This window comes from Physeter macrocephalus, chromosome 17 (assembly GCF_002837175.3).
Source record: "Physeter macrocephalus isolate SW-GA chromosome 17, ASM283717v5, whole genome shotgun sequence".
In the NCBI taxonomy this organism is placed as follows: domain Eukaryota; kingdom Metazoa; phylum Chordata; class Mammalia; order Artiodactyla; family Physeteridae; genus Physeter; species Physeter macrocephalus.
Genome location: NC_041230.1, coordinates 47,726,105 through 47,733,957, shown reverse-complemented (window position 1 = coordinate 47,733,957; position 7,853 = coordinate 47,726,105). Strand labels below are relative to the sequence as shown.

Here is a 7,853-nt window from a genome sequence, read left to right as displayed (position 1 = left end):
AGAGAGGCTAGAGATGGCAGAAAAGTCGCAACCCTTCAGTGATTCCCAGCCACGGAGACCAACTTCTGTCCGCTATTCATGAGCCAAAGTCACAGAAAGATATGAAGGTCAAGGAGTAAATGGTGACCTTTCCTTAATTCACCTTCTCCCCAGTCACTGAATCCTTCACCTCAGTCCTGCAGCCACATGAGGAAATTGGAGCTCAGAGAGGTTAAGCAACTTGCCCAAGGACACACAGCCAGTAAGTGGCAGATTGGAATTCAAATGTGAAAAGGGATAGATGGGATCTTCTCACTGTTCCGTCTCTCTCGTAGTGAGAATTAAGCAAAGGGGGTGGACCCCACACAGGAAATCAAAGGTATACGAAACAGAAGTGAGAGGAAGGCTGCCCTCATAAACAGAGAGCCACGTGGATCAGCTTTGGTGGTGCTTCTGAATCGCTGTGCTACCTCAGAAGAAATCTTTCCACCCTAAACCTTCCCTTGCTCGACAGAGACCTTACCAGGTATGACCTCACGTCTCTTTCAGCTGTCAAGTCATTTCTTGCACGATATAGATGAGGCCACAAATTCCAACAGACGATAAGCTCCTTGCAATTGAGATTTTATACACACACGTCTCTCCAGCATTTAGCACTAGGACCTGGCATACAGAGGTACTTAGTAACCATGCGATGAATAAATGAATGAGTGAATGAATGAATAACTGAACTAATAACTGAACAGCTGTTTCGGGGGACTTTTTGCCCCATTGTACCCCCAAAGCAGGCAGATTGTAGAAATGACTCACCAGTGGCTACCCAGACTTGAAAAATACACATAGTCCTTATTAAAACTGGCAGGAACAATCTCGGCCCTGAGAGCAGAGCTCCCAGCCCAGCTAATATTACACGAGGTGTTAACTACATTATCTGGAAATAACCGATGACTGATTCCCCACCCCTTATCTTGAGGAGAAGAAAATGGTCTTGAGCACGAATGCCCCAGATTCCTGGTCAGTTTATGTAAGGCATTTCAAGTGATTGCAGTATTTTAAGCCATTTTTAGCTTAAATCACCTGATGTGTGGTGAGCCCAGAAAACCTGATCTCTTGCTCCCTGAAACTCCCTGTTTTTCCACTGATTTTGTTTAAACGACTTACTGCACCCTAAGTACTTTTCCATTGAAGCCTGGGCTTAGAAGTACACATCCCCAGGACTATGTGATTTTTTAAAGAGACGATTTATTTCGTGGATTTTCCAGCATCATCTCTCTCCCTCGGCTCGAAGCTCTATTACATTCCCACATTCACCCAGGTCAAGGGTGGGTGGTATTTATTCTTTATCATGGCCTATTTGGTGGTAGCGTCGATTGAAAACTTTTCTGCCCAGTCTAAATAGGATTTGACTGAAACCGTCTGCCGAGGTCTCAAATGATCCTCGGTGATTGAGCAAGAAATGAACTTGCCAAAGACCTTCATCGAGCTAGAAGTATGAAAACTGGGCTTTTATCAAGTAGCTGGAGAGGAAAGGCGATCCTTTGCTTTGGGCGGTGATAGCTCCTTTTAAATAAACAGAAATACGCACAGAAAAGTCAGGGCGTTCTGATTTCCGTGTGCAATCCTGACAGCCTTTTCTTCTCGTCAACAGAGGCGCCGCTTCATTGGCCACCCTCCCCCTCCCCCCGGCTCCGAGGATCTTATTAGAGACACGTCACCTTTGGTGTATCTACTGCTTTGTTCCAACAGGTAGGCAAATGGGAGACGGAGCCACCATTCAAAAAACTTAGGTAACACCAACTAGTTCATCTTCTTATCCAAGGGTCCTACAACTTTCTTTGTCAAAGGGCAGGCAGTATTCGGGGCTTGCAACACTGGAAGGTTACAGCTATTCAGCAGCCCTGCTCTTGGGGTGCCAGAGCAGACAGGGACAGTATATCAACAAACAGGCATGGCCGTGAGCCAATAAAACTTTATTGACAAAAACAGAGAGCTGGCAGGATTTGGCCTGAGGCCATGGTTTGCCCTCCCATTTCTACGTAATACCAACGACTTAATCATCGCAGTAATACCAACGAGTTTATCTTCTAAATGATTTCCCTCTCGTGACAAAATGGACTTGACGTGTGACTGAACTTGCACGCTAGCTTAATCCAGGAAATGTGTTGCTAAGCCCCTTGCCAGAGGCCTGAATATCCAGACACATCAATTAAGTCCTGTGGTCGTTGGAATTCAAATCCAGACCTCAGTCAGGAATCCGTGCCTCATGGTTCCACAATAACTCTTGTGCATTTTTCCCATTAAAAAAGAGAACCAGAAAAACTTGCTATGAAATCACTTCCATGGAAAGATAGCATAATGAAGCAATCGAATACCTCCAAAGGAATACATCTTTATCCTTTGTCACCTCACTCGTGTCCTAAAGCTACAGAGAGAAGAAGACCACTTGGACACTTTTAAAGAGGCCAATTTCTGAGAAGAATCACTCAGGTCTTATCAACTGCAAAACGCCAGAGAATCATCCCCCCACCCCCCGGGGGGGCGAGCACGTAACAACTTTCTGCGCCTAAAATGTCAGCACAGCCAAGCAAATCAGAACCGCAGGATCAAAGTCCTTTTCTCACATTCTTCATCTCTCCTTTTAACATCTGTTGTAAAAGGAGAACGGCGATCCGCTTAGATTGGAACACGAATTAGTCTGACTAATTATTCCTAGAGAAATACGCTTTCCTGATAGATGCCTTTTCAGTATGCTCCGTTTTTCAGAAAGTTAACGCTATTTTGGAAGAGTATGAACTACGCTGGCCACAGAAAGCCTGGCGCTCTGGTCCCATCTCTTGCCCTATGTTTATATGGAGAAAATTTTCTCTCTGAGTGTGTGTCTGTGTGCGTGTGTGTGTGTGTGTGTGTGTGTGTGTTTCCTTTCCTTTTCACCTGCAGGCCTTTGTCAACTCCTCCACGTAGAATCCGAAAACTTTCCACTATGTGTCACGATATAGATTTGGATGCAATAAAGACTATCATTATTGAGCACTTATGAGAAATAGTATTTTCCCTCTGGTGCGGGCTGGCTCGGCTGTTCACACACAGGTGTGAATCCTAAATGCCTCCAGCTCACCTTGGCACCGGCAGAGCAAAGGAACAACCGAGGTGAAAAGTGAGAGCTCTGAGCGTGACCCGTGCAAAGCAAACACTGATGCCCGTCGGTGTCTCTAGAGGGCCGTGTGGATTTGGAGGCGAATCTGGAAATAAAGGTGGCAATTCGCTTGCAGGATTGAAACATCAGGCCTTTGTGCTAAGAGGCTTAGAAGACCCAACCCGGCGCATTGCAGCCAGGAGTTCTACGCTCCTGCCTGGCAACAGATGGCTTCGAAGGCTGAATTGCCATATAAACATTGAACGGCAAGTTTGATTTCACAAGTGTGGAAATGAGGCAAAACAAAAGGAGAACGATTCTCTGAGGCACTTCGATTAGGAATTTGGAGTTTCTCCACGAAACGGTGCTTAGCTCGGTACCCACCCAAATAGGCTGTGAGAAAGGAAGGTTGGAAATCTTCAAAAAGAAATCCAGAGCGTCTGGGAGGACTTGCACAATTACTACAAAAGAGAGTCAGCGTTTACAAGGCTGTGTCTGAAACCACAAACCCGGGGCCAGCCTGAACGCCTGCCTCCTTTGGACACTTCCTCCTGGGGACCGAGGGCAAAAGTGAGTGTTTCCATTTTAACTGCAGGAGATCTCACTGCCCCCATCTCATCCCTTCTCCCCTTTTTCTGCTTGTCAAGCTCAAAACTTGGGTTTCCCCTCCTACACTGTTGGTGGGAATGTATGTTGGTGCAGCCACTGTGGAAAACAGTATGGAGGGTCCTCAGAAAACTAAAAATAAAATTACCATATGATCCAGCAATCCCACTCCGGGGTATATATCTAGAGAAAACAGTAATTTTAAAAGATACACGCACCCTTATGTTCACTGCAGCGCTATTCACAATAGCCAAGACTTGGAAACAACCTAAATGTTCATCGGCAGATGAATGGATAAAGAAGATGTGGTACATAGATGCAATGGAATATTACTCAGCCATAAAAAAGAATGAAAATAATGCCATTTGCAGCAACATGGATGGACCTAGAGATTACCATACTAAGTGAAGTACGTCAGAAAGATAAATACCACACGATATCACTTATATGTGGAATCTAAAATACGACACAAATAAACCTATCTACAAAACAGAAATAGAATCACAGGCATAGAGACCAGACTGGTGGTTGCCAAGGCAGAGGGAGGGGTTGGGGGAGGGATGGAGTGGGAGGTTAGGGGGAGCAGATGTGAGCTTTCACATACAGAATGGATAAACAAGGTCCTACTGTATAGCACAGAGAACTATATTCAGTATCCTATGACAAGCCATAATGGAAAAGAAGATAAACAAAAAAAAGAATGTATATATATGTATAAGTGAGTCACTTTGCTGTACAGCACAAATTAACACAACATTGTAAATCAACTCTACTTCAAAAAAATTGATTAAAAACAAAACGAAACAAAAAAACTTGGGTTTCCATCTGAGGCACACTCCAGGAAGGAGAGGAGGAAACAAGTGACCCCACACGAGCACTGTCAACAATGGGCAGCTTCGGGGAGAAAAGGGCAGAATTACACAGGAAGTGGGGAAAGGGATTTGTGTCTTAAGAGCACAGCCTGCCTCCCTATGTGTGGAAGAGATAGTGGCCAATTAGAGATAAGAAGGAACACGATCAATTATGCTTTGCTGCATCCATGGCTGATGCACAGAGGGGACTCACAGCTCAAAAGAATTCATTTGAAATTATGTTTTTTTTGTTTTCAAAATTACAAGACAAAGGAGTAGATTTTGAGTACTTTGCCCATTGGAGGTATATGATAAAAGGCTTGTTAAATCCCTGTTTGGGGGGACAGTAAAATATTATCTCTAGCAATAATAACTATAATAAATAAGCTCATTGAGCTTTCATGAAAAACTTAATGGGGTAAGAACTATGATGAACCCATTTCACAGATGGATAAATAGAGGCACATCAAGCATTTCACCTACTTGCCCAATTCATTCAACTGGTAAGTGGAAGAGCCAGGAGGTGAACCCAGGACGTCCAGCTCAGAGTCTGTGACTTTCTAACCACTACCCTAAGAATCACAACCCTCCAAGGGCTGTTTTAGCTCCTGTTCTGAACATTTAGAATGTAGACTTTTATTGCACAATGTATACTGTTCTGATTTCAGAAATTCTGTCACACGGTGATGCTAGGATACTTGTCAGACTCCATGTCAACTTTTGGGCTCTGGAACAAACATCTGCCACAGTGAACTCGCAGGGAACAACCAGTATATAGAGAAACTGGTTTGGGGAACAGGAGAAAAGAAGGAAAGATAAGAAATGTGGATCAAAGCATCTCTAACTCTCAATTTCCTCCTTTCTTTAAAGGTTGAGGTGAGGATAAGAGAAAAAGCTGCTAGCAAAATGCCTATGCCTAAAGTACAGGAGAAGCTCCAGGAATGACAACCGTACTGTTAATATTAGTAATATTATTATTACTTGTTATATGTGGAATTGTGTCCCGCCCAAATACATGTTGAAGTCCTAACCTCCGATGCCTCAGAATGTGACCTTATTTGCAAATAGACATTAGATATGTAATTAGTTAAGAGGAGGTCATGCCGGAGTAGGGTGGGCCCTGAATCCAATATGATTAGTGTCCTTTTTATTTTTTAACTTTTGTATTTTTTTGGCTGCGCCGCACGGCATGTGGGATCTTAGTTCCCTGCAGGGATCGAACCCGTGCCCCCTGCAGTGGACGCGTGGAGTCCTAACCATTGGACTGCTAGGGAAGTCCCTAGTGTCATTTTTTTTTTTTGCGGTACGCGGGCCCTCTCACCGTCGTGGCCTCTCCCGTTGCGGCGCACAGGCTCCGGACGCGCAGGCTCAGCGGCCAACGCTCACAGGCCCAGCGGCTCCGCGGCATGTGGGATCCTCCCGGACCGGGGCGCGAACCCGCGTCCCCTGCATCGGCAGGCGGACTCTCAACCACTGCGCCACCAGGGAAGCCCCTACTGTAGTCTTGTAAGTGTGCGATAGTATTATGTCTAAAAGAGCAATGGACACACCTTAGTTAAAAAACACTTCATTGCAAAAGCTCGCTAACCATCATCTGAGCCTCTGTCGAGCCAGTCATAATCTTTTTGCTGGTGGAGGGTTTGAAATATCTTGAGAATGACCAAAATGCGACAGAGAGATGCGAAGTGTGCAAACGCTGTTGGAAAAATGGCACCCATAGACTTGCTCAACGCAGAGTTGCCACAAACCGCCAATTTGGAAAAAAGGCAAATATCTGTGAAGCTCAGTAAAACGACGTATGCCTGTCCTAGAAGAAAGCTCACACCCAGGGCCACAGTGTGGAAAACACCTAACGTCAATTTATGACTGTACAGGCCATGTGAAAAAGAAACCAGAAAGCTTTCTGACTATACCTCGTCAAGGCCAGCAGACGTATTAATAATGCACATACACACACGCGTGCGCGCACGGGGCCATCTCTTCTAAATGTACGTCTTATCATGTTTTTCCTAATATCAGGCCTCGGGTGTCCGAAGACCAAATCTATCTTCTTTATGCTACTTCTTGGAAAACAGGTGAGTCTCTCCTCCCGTGAGGCAGCGTGTGATGCAGTCCGCTTGGTGATATGCCCGCGATCCCATGTAGCCTCACCCTCATGTCTCTCCTGATTCCTTTTACCTGCCACCTTCTCCGCTCCCAAGACAACAGAAGAGGAGATCTACGATGGGTTCCAGGATGGCATTTGCCAAATATTTATCGGCAGGTGTTTGACAAAACACATCCCTGCATCTTGGCGACCCAAGCCATGGAAGATGAACGCCGAACCTTTGACACAAGATCTGCGCGGTAAGCTCTCAGTTCACGTGGAGGCGACCTGGGCCACAGACGGGGCTTGGCTGACGGGGGAATCACAGCCCCTTTAACGTACGAGGAACTTCTATTAAAAAAATTTTTTTTTAAGGGGAAAGTTCTCCGGGTTTGAAAACCCGGTGAAAAGCACTTAACACTGTTAACATGTTTTCCTTCAAACTGTACGTAAGCAGGCGCGAGAAAGCAGAGTGCAGGGCTGGAATTTGGTCACCGCTGAGATCCCCTGTGCTCTGGCACTGGGCGGGGGGGGTCCCCCTCTGGTTCAGGGGCCCCACGTGACGGTGGCCGTATTTCTGACTCTGATTCTAAATCCAAATATTCAGAATTTAGGAAAATAACCAGTTGTTTCCCTAGATTCACAGACAGGAGTGTCCCCCCTTCCCCAGCTATGCTCAGTTTAATAATTCAATAAAATTCATCCACGGTTTTCTTATCTCCATGTCTCTAGAATCACAAAAGGACCAGAAGGTGGGAGTGAGTCAGATTATTTTTGTGTTCCCTGATTTTTATAAACAGCATAAATGTTTAATCATCAGTGCTAGGGACAGATCAACCTCACAGCGCTTTAAAGTTTGAAGTTTAAAGGAAAGCCCCTAGAGCCAAAGAGGTATCCAAAAATGTAACAAACTTTTGATCCTTTCTTGATGGATAGCTTTTCATCACCTTCCTCCGGAGTTGACTGTGTCCTGGCCAGGAACACGGGGAATTCAGAATTAAATTAGCTGGAGGAATTAGCAACCCAAATTGCCGTTCATGCCTCCTCTTCTAACCCCTATCTTTGTTATTTGTCTTTCTAGACTCCTACTCTTCCGTGAAAGCTTTTCTGGGAAAGGCAGAACATTCTCCGGGTCAGATATGAATCACCGAGGTGCCGGGACGTTGGGCCAAGGCTGTGCGCCATCTTGAGCCCTGGG

At 45.4% G+C, this 7,853-nt stretch overlaps 1 long non-coding RNA gene across 1 annotated transcript; it reads left to right on the top strand.

Annotated features, from left to right (window-relative positions):
* The first annotated feature begins 323 nt into the window (after positions 1–323).
* Positions 324–5,539, top strand: LOC114484024 (uncharacterized). Its single transcript, XR_003676481.1, has 3 exons — positions 324–505; positions 1,628–1,725; positions 5,440–5,539. It is a non-coding gene; the product is annotated as an uncharacterized lncRNA (long non-coding RNA).
* The last annotated feature ends 2,314 nt before the right edge of the window (positions 5,540–7,853 follow it).